Source organism: Colobus angolensis, unplaced genomic scaffold (assembly GCF_000951035.1).
Source record: "Colobus angolensis palliatus isolate OR3802 unplaced genomic scaffold, Cang.pa_1.0 Scaffold8, whole genome shotgun sequence".
Taxonomy (NCBI): domain Eukaryota; kingdom Metazoa; phylum Chordata; class Mammalia; order Primates; family Cercopithecidae; genus Colobus; species Colobus angolensis.
Window position 1 is genome coordinate 19,111,953 of NW_012121820.1, and position 10,900 is coordinate 19,122,852.

The window sequence follows — 10,900 nt, forward strand, 5'->3', positions numbered from 1 at the left end:
ATCTCCTGACCTCGTGATCCGCCCGTCTCGGCCTCCCAAAGTGCTGGGATTACAGGCTTGAGCCACCGCGCCCGGCATTTCTTAATTAAAATTTCTATTGAGATAATTGTATATGCTCATGCAATTGTAAGCAATACCACAGTAACTCTGTAGTATTGACATTGATATAATGTGCCGATCTCATTTGGATTTTCCCAGTTTTACATATACGAGTGTGTGTATGTGTGTGTGTACACACGCACATCTGCATGTATTAAGTTCTATACAACTTCATCATCTGTGTCAATTCACGGATCTTCCACCGCCACCAAGATACTGAACAGTTCTAACAATAAAAAGGTGTTGCCCTTATATAACCACACTAACTTCCCTCCCATCTTTAACCCCTAGCAACCACCAATCTGTCCTCTGTTTCTAAAACGGTCATTCCAAAATGTTACATAAATGAAATCATATAGTGTATGTACTCTTTTGAGATTGGCTTTTTTCACTCCACATAATTCCCTGGAGATGCTTCGAAGGTGTTGCTCATTTCATGTTTACGTCTTTATTGCTGAGTGGTACTCCATGGTATGTATGGATGCACCACAGTTTGATGGACCGTTTGCCTGTGGAAGGACATCTGGACAGCTGTCAGTGTGAGGTGCTACCTTATCACCTGGGCCCTGGGGGCTGAGGCCACTCACCCTCCAACCCACCTGGGAGTCAGTGGGATGCAGCCTCCAAATTCTTGTTCCAGCTTTCTAGGATCAGAAGCCAAGAAAGCTCCCCACCCTCCCCACCCTCTTTCTCAGCCTAGGCATCAGGATTCAGTCACTCCCAAATATGCAAACACCCAGTTCTCAGGGACAGCAAGAAGACAGTCTTATGGGCCTTGTTTAAACATGTTGGCTATAGACCTATATGTTGACCCTGGCCTGGAAACCCAGCCTGACCTGGCCCTGCCAACTGACCAGCCCCATCTACAGCAGCCCCACCCTTTCACTCATACCACTTCAGATACAGTGGCCTTCTGAGAGCTTAGAACTAAACCAGCTCCTTTCCGTCTCAGGGACTCTGCATCTGCCACTTACTCTTTCCCCAGGCTGGGGCGTAGCTGCTTCCTTCTTCTGGAGTCTCCACTCAAATGTCACCTCCTCAAAGGGGCTTCCTTTGACTACATTAGCTAAACTAGGTCCTTTCTATAAAGGTTCTCTCTTCACCCTCTGTATCACATGTCTCCATTTCTGAATGTATTACATTTATGGGTAAGTCTGCTTATTATCATCTGTCTACCCCACAAGACAGGTCTTTCTTGAGACCCAGGAGCAGGCAGATGCCATTCTGGGTCCCCAGCAGCCAGCATGCCCAGAAGAGGCACCCATGTGCTTGCTGATGGGCCATGTTCCCTGGGGTGAGGCTTCTGCTTTTGAGAACCATCTTTCCCAGTGGCCTCTCGCTCTGCTCCCTGCTGCGCCCTCATGCCAGGCCCAGTGAATATTCTGACTCCTGTTTCCCACCCAAGCCTGGGCAAGCCTCTCTTTTCTTTGCTCTCCTGGATTTGGCTGAGCCAGGTTAACCATACGGCATGATGCCTAAGAGTTCTGGAGTCCAACTGCCTATGTGCAAACCCTCAGTTGCTCTGTCTCTTTGATCTTCTGATTCCTCATCTATAAAACAGGAATAAGCCAGGCGTGGTGGCTCATGCCTGTAATCCCAGTACTTTGGGAGGCCAAGGCAGGAGGGTCACTTGAGGACAGGAGTATGAGACTAGCCTAGACAACACAGTGAGACCCATCCCTATTTTAAAAATAAAATAAAATGGAAACACTATTAGTACTTGTCCCATAAGGAATTGAATGAGATAATATCTATTTTTAAAAAGAAAAGGCATAAGTGCCTGGCACATAAGAGTTCAACATATAATCATTACTATTCATTTTCTTATTAAGATCATCTCCAAACTCAGTAGATTAAACAAGGAAAATTCATGTCACACCAATATAGAGTTCATGAAAAAGTCCCAGAAAAAGGGTCATTCCAAGGGTCACTTGGGCCCCTGTGACCTCTCATCCTTAGGCAATTCCCTTGTTTTTTAATTTTACAAAAATTTTTTGTAGAGGTGGGATCTCACTGTGTTGCCCAGGCTGGTCTCTATCTCCTGGTCTCAAGTGATCCTCCTGCCTTGGCCTCCCGAAGTACTGGGATTACAGGCATGAGCCACTGTGCCCAGTCCCAGGAATTCTCTTTTGGCTTCACTCTCTCTCCACTCCCTCCCTTCTTGGAAGATTCAAGGAGATGGAAGGGCAGGATGATAGCCTCTCCCTGGGGAGAGAGAGGCTCCTGTCACTAGTTTCAAGGTGACAACCGTCCTCTCCCACATCTAGAGTTGTCAGCCTGCCCCAACATTCTCTAGCTCCCTGGTGTCCCTACAGAGAGCCACACAGTCTAGGCCCAGAGCCCTGCCATCCTCCAACCACAGGCAGAGTAAAGGGTTAGTGCCTCCCCAAAGAGCTGTACCCCGTCTGCTTCCATGCATTCATCCATCCAACCATGTAAACACTGAAAAACAAATCTTGCTATTAATCTGGAAAATCACAATGAGACACTGTTTCACAATCACTAGACTGGCAAAAGCTAGAAACCTTGACAATTCTGCCTTGGTGAGGATGCAGAATGAGGGCAATTCTAATACATTGCTAGCAGAACTGCACATATGCAAAACCATGAGAACCCAAGTGACGATTCACAGGAGAATAAACAAACAAAACGTGGTATTTTTATGCAATGAAATCTATAGAGCAGTGAAGATGAATGAACTAGTTACCCTTAAAACATGGATAACTCTCCTGACATAACACTGAAAGAGAAAAGCAAGCTGCACAAGAATCAAACAATTTACCACTTAAAAGTGCAAATACCGGCCGGGCGCAGTGGCTCAAGCCTGTAATCCCAGCACTTTGGGAGGCCGAGACGGGCGGATCACGAGGTCAGGAGATCGAGACCATCCTGGCTAACACGGTGAAACCCCGTCTCTACTAAAAAAATACAAAAATCTAGCCGGGCGTGGTGGCGGGCGCCTGTAGTCCCTGCTACTCGGGAGGGTGAGGCAGGAGAATGGCGTGAACCTGGGAGGCGGAGCTTGCAGTGAGCTGAGATCCAGCCACTGCACTCCAGCTCGGGCAACAGAGCGAGACTCCGTCTCAAAAAAAAAAAAAAAAAAAAAAAAAAAGGTGCAAATACCATGAAAAACTGTCATATATTGTTCAGAAATATACCTAATAAAAGGATAAAAATGCATAAGACCTACCTCACACCCTATATAAAAATTAACTCAAAATTAATCAAAGACTTAAATGTAAGAGCCAAAACATAAAACTTGTAGAAAAAATAAGTGTAAATCTTTGTGACCTTTGAATTAGGCAATGGTTTCATAGATATGACACTCAAAGCACAAGCAAAGAAAAAAATAAATTGGACTTCGTCAAAATTTTAAAATATGTGCTTCAAAGGATACTATCAAAAAACAGAAAAGACCATCCACAGAATGGGACAACTTATTGGCAAATCACAAATAAGGAAGGGTCTACTATCCTGAATATATAAAGAATTCCTACAACCCAACAATAAAAAGACAAATAACTTACAAATAAGCAAAACATTTAAGTAGACTCTTCTCCACAGAAGATATACAAACTGCCAATAAGCACACGAAAAGATATGCAGCATTATTAGTCATTAGGACAATGCAAATCAAAACCACAATGACCAACTAGGATGGCCATAATCAGACAAGTACAGTGGGACCTCCATATCCATGGGTTCCACATCTGTGGATTCAACCAACTGCAACTTGAAAATATTTGAAAAAATGTTTCATCTGTACTAACATCTACAGACTTTTTTCCTTGTCATTATTCCCTAAACAACACAGTATAACAACTTATATAGCATTTACATTGTATTAGTTATTGCCAGTAGCATAGAGATGACTTTTTTTTTTTGAGACAGAGTCTCGCTCTGTTACCCAGGCTGGAGTGCAGTGGCGCGATCTCAGCTCACTGTAACCTCTGCCTCTGGGGGTCAAGCGATTCTCCGCCTCAGCCTCCCTGAATAGCTGGGACTATAGGCGCATTTTCGCCATGTTGGCCAGGCTGGTCTCAAACTCCTGACCTCAGGTGATCTACCAGCCTTGGCCTCCTGAGGTTCTGGGATGACAAGTGTGAGCCACTGCACCCAGCCGAGATGACTTAAAGTACATGGAAAGGACAGTGTGGTGGCTTTCGCTTGTAGTCTCAGCTACTTGCGAAGCTGAGACAGGAGGATCCCTCGAACCCAGGAGTTCCAGGCTGCAGTGAGCTATGATTGCACCATGGCACTCCAGCCTGACAGAGTGAGACCTTGTCTCAAAATAAACAAATAAAAATAAATTTAAATTTAAAATAAAACAAAATTAAAGAGTATACGAGAGGATGCACATAGTTTATATGAAACACTACACCATTTTATATAAGGGACTTAAGCTTATATGAGACACTACATCATTTTATGTAAGGGACTTAAGTATCCTTGGATGTTGGTATCCATGGGAGGTCCTGGAACCAATTTCCCACAGATACAGAAGAATGACTGTATTGGTGAGGATGTAAAAATTGGAACTGTCACACAATTGCTGCCACTTTGGAAAACAGCAGTTCCTCAAAAAGTTAAACATATACTTACCATATGACCTGGCAATTCCACTCCTAGGTATCTACCCACAAGAACAGAAAACATTCACACAAAAACCTGTACATGACTGTTCATACCAGCATAGTTATAATTATTTTTGAGACAGGGTCTCACTCTGTCACCCAGGCTGGAGTGCAGTGGCACGACCATAGGTCCCTGCACCCTTGACCTACTGGGCTCAAGTGATCCTCCCACTTCAGCCTCCCTAGTAGCTGGGACGACAGGCACATGCCATCACGCCCGACTGATTTTTAAATTTTTTTTGTAGAGAGCCCTGTGTTGCCCAGGCTGGCCTTGAATTCCTCAGCTCAAGTGATCCTCCTACCTCAACCTCACAAAGTGTTGGGATTACAGGCATGAGCCACCACTCCTGGCTATAGCAGCATTATTCTTAATAAATAATAAAGTGGAAACAACCCAAATGCCTATCAACTGATGAGTGGAGGAACAGAGTGTGGTGTATCCGTACAATGGAAGACTATTCAGCCATGTGAAGGAATAAAGTTCTGATCCACGCTACAACATGGGTGAACCTTGCAAACATCATGCTAAACGAAAGACGCTAGTCACAAAAAGCCACAGATTGTAGGATTCCATTTACATGAAATGTCCAGAATAGGCAAATACATAGAGAAACTAAATTACTGGTTTCCAGGGGCTGGGGAGGAGGAGAATTGAGGAGTAACTACTAATAGGGATGAGGTTTCTTTCTGCGGTGATGAAAACATTCTGGAATCAGACAGTGGTAATGGTTGTACAATCTTGTAAATATACCAAGAACCACTGAATTGTACACTTTAAAGGGGGAATTTTATGGTGCCTGAATGATATCTCAATAAACATTGCATAAGAATAATAAACACCAAATCAGGAGAGTCTTTATTTCTTGGGTTTGGGGGTCAGTCATAGAGGGAAACGAAAAGGTCTTTATCTGCATTAGCAGTGTTTCATTTTGCAAGCTGGATGGTAGGTACACAGGTATTTTGTTCTATTAATTTTTATACATTTCTCAGTGTTTTCATAATAAATAAAACGTGAAAGTATCTACTTACTGGGCATCAACCTGGATCAGGCACTGGGTTACATGGGTGGTGCAATGGTGAATCAAAACAGACCCATCCTGCCAAAATTAAGTGGATATGTAAGTACATAACAAGTGGAGAAGAGGGTCTATAAGTAAGTTATCTCCCCTTTCTAGGCTTCTGTGTCCTCACGGATGAAATCAGAGCCAAACTAGGAACCTGTTAGTAGAAGGTTTCTGAGGATCCCGGGGGCCTTGAAGTGTGTCTCCCCTTTTTCAGCCCACACACCTCAAACACAACCAGGGCACTGACCCTAGAGTTGGCCCTGGTGCCATCAATCATCACAAGTGGGCCTAAGGCAAAGCCCAACTTCAAACAGTCTGTTTCTTCTCAGTAAAATAGGGTAACTTCTCCCTCCCAGGATGACTGTGGGGGTGTAAATGAGACAACACATATAAAGTGTCAGGGTCAGGCCTAGCACACAGTAAATCCTCAACACCTGGGACAGTCCTCACTTTGATTCCACAGGCATTTCCTGAGCAGCAACGCTGGCCCAGGCCCGTGCTAGAGGCTGGAAGACAAAGGAATTCCACTCTGAATGGCCAAAGCAGTGGCCCCCAGCCAGGTGGGGAGACGGCCTCATAAACAACAGTACCAGGCGGGGTGATGTCACTGCTAAAAAGAGACAGTAGCCATGTGCAGAGACGCAGACCACGTGTGATGCAGACCCTGGGGCTGACTTAGATGTTCCAATCAAAAGGCACAGTCCAGACTTGGAGAGAGGCCCTCGCAGGGAGAAAGGCAAGACACATAGTTAAGGGATTGGCCTCCATTCACAGTGAAGTACATCCCTGCATACCTTTCTTCACCTAATTCAGACTCAAATGTTCCCACAAACCCCAAGAACAGAGGATGCAATGGATTCAAGTTAGCGCTGGGAAGTCTGAGCCCATGGCATGTCCCAAGGTACATGTGTGGGAACACCACGGCTGACACTACTGCTGTGATCTCTGGTAAGTCAGGATACCTCTTCAAGCCTTCCTTTCCCCAGCTGTAAAATGGAGGCTATAAAGATACTGATGTCATAGGGAGGTAAGGGAAAATGAGATAAGCACTGTAAAGTCATCAGCCAAGTACCTGGCGCTTAGCGACCAGATCAACAAAGGGTAATTATTGTTAGGAAAAAAACAGATTCCACTTTGAAAGTGAGGAAAGCCAGATGTGGTGGCTCACGCCTGTAATCCCAGCACTCTGGGAGGCCGAGGCAGGCGGATCACGAGGTCAGGAGTTCGAGACCAGCCTGGACAGCAAGGTGAAACCCTGTCTCTACTAAAAATAAAAAAAATTAGCTGGGCATGGTGGCGTGTGCCTGTAATCCCAGCTACTCGGGAGGCTGAGGCAGGAGAATTGTTTGAACTCGGGAGGCAGAGGTTCCAGTGAGCCAAGATCGCACCACTGCACTCCAGTCTGGGTGAGAGAGAGAGAGACCCCGTCTCAAAAAAAAAAAAAAAAAAAAAAAAAGAACAAGAAAGAAAAAAATAAAATGAGGAAAAAGTGGGATTTGGAGAGGTGAGATGACTTCTCCATGGTCAAGATTCAAACCTAGGTTTAAGACACCAGAGGCTCAGTGCAAATCATCTCCCTCTGCTCCGGAATCTTCATCAGGTTCCCTATAGTCCACTACATGGACTCCATCCTTGCCAGAGAGTGAGGATCCAGGAAAGGCCTGGGGCCAAAAAGACCCAGTGCAAGTTCCCCAATCCTAGGTTTCTTGATCTGAGATCCCCAAGTGAGCCTGAGAAGGTCTGTGAATTCCTCCACGTAGTTGATGCAAAATTTTATGCCTAATAGATCTCAGACGAGTCTATAGCCTCAAAAGTGACCAACCATGGACTTGACCTGGCTTAGCATGGTTTCTTATTCACCCAAGGGAGACACGATTGCTACCTTGAAAGGCTGTGAAGGGATCAAATGAGGCAATTTGTGAGAAGTACTTGAAACATCCTCAGCTTTCATTAAATGGTTTCCTTCTCTTTCTCTCTCCCCAACCTATTTCCATTGGTTAGCAAATATTATTGAGCATCTGCCATGTGGCAGGCACTAATTAGTCCAGGTCCTGGGGGTAAAGTGGTGAACAAGACAGACATGGCCCCTATTTTCATGGGGCTCACATTCTAGCAGAGCGAAACAGCAGACAAAAGCAACAATTTCAGATATGAGTAACTGCTATGAAGAAAATACAAGGCCAAGCGCAGTGGCTCACGCCTGTAATCCCAGCACTTTGAAAGGCAGAGGCAGGCAGATCACAAGGTCAGGAGTTCGAGACCACTGATCAACATGGTGAAACCCTGCCTCTACTAAAAATACAAAAATTAGCCGGGCATGGTAGCACATGCCTGTAATCCCAGCTACTCAGGAGGCTGAGGCAGGAGAATCGTTTGAACTCGGGAGGTTACAGTAAGCCAAGATTGTGCCACTGCATTTCAGCCTGGGCAACAGAGTGAGACTCCATCTAGGAAGAGAAGAGAAAAGACAAAGGATAACGTGATACAGACTTATAGGGTGGGGCAGCCTCCAGGGATGAAATATTTGAATGACCAAAGGAGCCAGTCATGCCGGGGTTTTGGAGGAGAGCACCCAGGCAGAGGTGCAGAAAGGGCAAACGCTCCCTGGAAAGATTCTTAGTCAAGAGTCCTTCATTCCCAGTCCTACCACGAACTGGGTCACCTTGAACAAGTCACGTAACTTCTGAGGCTCAGATGCCACATCTACAAAATGGGAATAAAGACATCTTACCTGCTACATTGTGAGAGGATTCAACCAAAGGGCTGTTAAGGTCTGGGATCCTCCCCAAATCTTGCCATAGACACCTGATACTCGTCATTTGGCACCCATCTTGGAAGAGGGGAACCTGCACAGAGAACCCTGGGTCATGCTTTTGATTTTCAATTTCATGTTGCACTAGAAATAGCTTCTTTTGTTCCTGATTGACCCAGTAACCTCTTCCTGCCACCTGGGGCCTATTCTAGTTAATAGCTGCTTATCCCCTCAGGTACAAAAGCCAACAAGGAAAGGACATCAGGAAACACTGTTCTGGGAATAACCAGACACCTATCTACCACCATCTCCCCCCATCCTGCGACCACACACGGGAGACTGGAGGACTCAGCCAGTCCTGTAGTCAGATAATGTACACGCTTTATTTAAAGAGTCAAAACGGGCCAGGCACAGTGGTTAACGCCTGTAATCCCAGCACTTTAGGAGGCTGAGGTCGGTGGATCACCTGAGCTCAGGTGTTCGAGACCAGCCTGGCCAACATGATGAAACCCTGTCTCTACTAAAAATACAAAAATTAGCCGGGTGTGGTGGTGGGCGCCTGTAATCCCAGCTACTTGGGAAGCTGAGGCAGGAGAATTGCTTGAACCTGGGAAGTGGAGGTTGCAGTAAGCTGAGATCGCACTATTGTACTCCAGCCTGGGCAACAAGAACGAAAACTCCATCTCAAAAAAAAAACAAAAAAAAAGAGTCGAAAAGATCTTGGTCCCTGGGTTGGGCCACTGATTTACCATCACCAGGAGTTCTCACTCCTAAATTTCTTTGATCTGTTCTCTTCACTGCATCTCCACAGCTGCTGCATTGGCTACGGCCTCATTATCTCACATCTTAACTCTCTCTGCTCTTTCTCTAGCCCATCTCCCCACTTCCAAACCATTTGTCACGCTGTAACCAGTGCCTAACACACAAAACTAACCATGTCTTTCCCCTGCTTAAAGCCCTTAGCTCCTGTTGCTCAGTGAACTGGCATCTGAGGCTACCTCTCCAAGCCTAAGCGCCTAAAGTCCTGTTGCAACCCTTAGGCCCTTCCTCATTATCCACACCAAACTCCTCCGTGTCTGTAAAACAAGCCAAGCAACCCTCAGAATTATATGCCTTCGCTGCTCATTTTTTTTTAGGACAGGGTCTCACTCTGTCACCCAGGTAGAAGTGCAGCAACACGATCTCAGCTTCCGGCAGCCTCCGCCTCTGGGGCTCAAGGATTCTCACGCCACAGCCTCCCGAGTAGTTGGAATTACAGGCACGGGCCAACATACCCGGCTAATTCTTGTATTTTTTAGTAGACACGGGGTTTCACCACGTTGCCCAGCCTGATCTCCAACTCCTGAGCTCAAGTGATCCACCTGCCTCAGCCTCTCAAAGTGCTGGGATTATAGGCCTGAGCCACTGCGCCCAGCCAGCCTTTGCTGCTTTTGTTCCTGCAATTTGGAACACTGTCCCTATCCCAGCCTCTCACCTCTACCCCTACCTCCTTCACCACCTACACCTTCCTATCCATCCTTCAAGACCCCAAAAGCCATACCTGATTCCTTCAGAAAAGCACTGTTTATTGCCTATCAGATTGAAAGCAGTGGCTGTGTCTTATGGTTAATTCCCTAGAAGCTGGACTGATACATTCCATTTAACTAAAATTCTTATCAGGTGCTTCGGGCTGCAGACAAGCCTATCACAACCCAGAAGGAAGAAACAGGGAAGGCACCTGTGGGCTGCCAAGCAGTGAGGTGCGGGTAGCAATCATGAATCTGCATATTTTTAAAAGCTGCCCCAGATCCTGATGTAAACGGTACTGGAGTCTGACAAACACAGGGTTCCCCTCAAACAGTCCTGACTTCAGCATTCCTGGAAAAATGAAAATCCTTTCCTTTTGCCTCTAATGCTTTCCCCGCTGCTATCCCAGGTTAAAAAAAAAATAGATAAAATCAGGGGGATTTTTCTGGGACCTGGCTGCGCTGGGAAACAAGCCTGGGTTCTAATACAGGTTCAGCCCCTGACGTACTACGGACCCCTGACCCTCCCTGGGCCTCCATTACCACAGACACCCCATCCTTATCAACTGTGTGCCCCTGAGGTAGTGAGTGTCCCGCTCTGAGCATTAGTTTCCCCATCTTCCACTGGACGTCGCCAGCTCTGACGCTCTAAGAGCTATGCATACCCGTAGCTCCCCGCTGACCCCGACGGTCCCCTCCCCTCCTTCCCAAGGTCCGTCCGCCAGGGTGCAGCTGACGCACTCCTAACACCAAGGCCGCCCTCTCAACTACTGCCCCTTCCTAGCCACCACTCAGCGCCAAAGGTATGGGTCTCTGTCCCCGCCCTACTCTTTAAGCCGGCCCGGG

General features: G+C 46.3%; 1 protein-coding gene across 1 annotated transcript in view; it reads right to left on the minus strand.

The window, feature by feature from the left end:
• The window catches only part of MYH7B (myosin, heavy chain 7B, cardiac muscle, beta), a 47,181-nt gene extending 36,289 nt beyond the window's left edge, over window positions 1-10,892 (minus strand). The window contains exons 1-2 of the mRNA XM_011929173.1: window positions 10,720-10,892; window positions 8,529-8,643 (exon numbers count right to left, since the gene is read on the minus strand). The gene's annotated coding sequence lies outside the window, so the exon portion shown is untranslated. The remainder of the gene's footprint in view (window positions 1-8,528; window positions 8,644-10,719) is intronic.
• Between the last annotated feature and the right edge of the window lie 8 nt (window positions 10,893-10,900).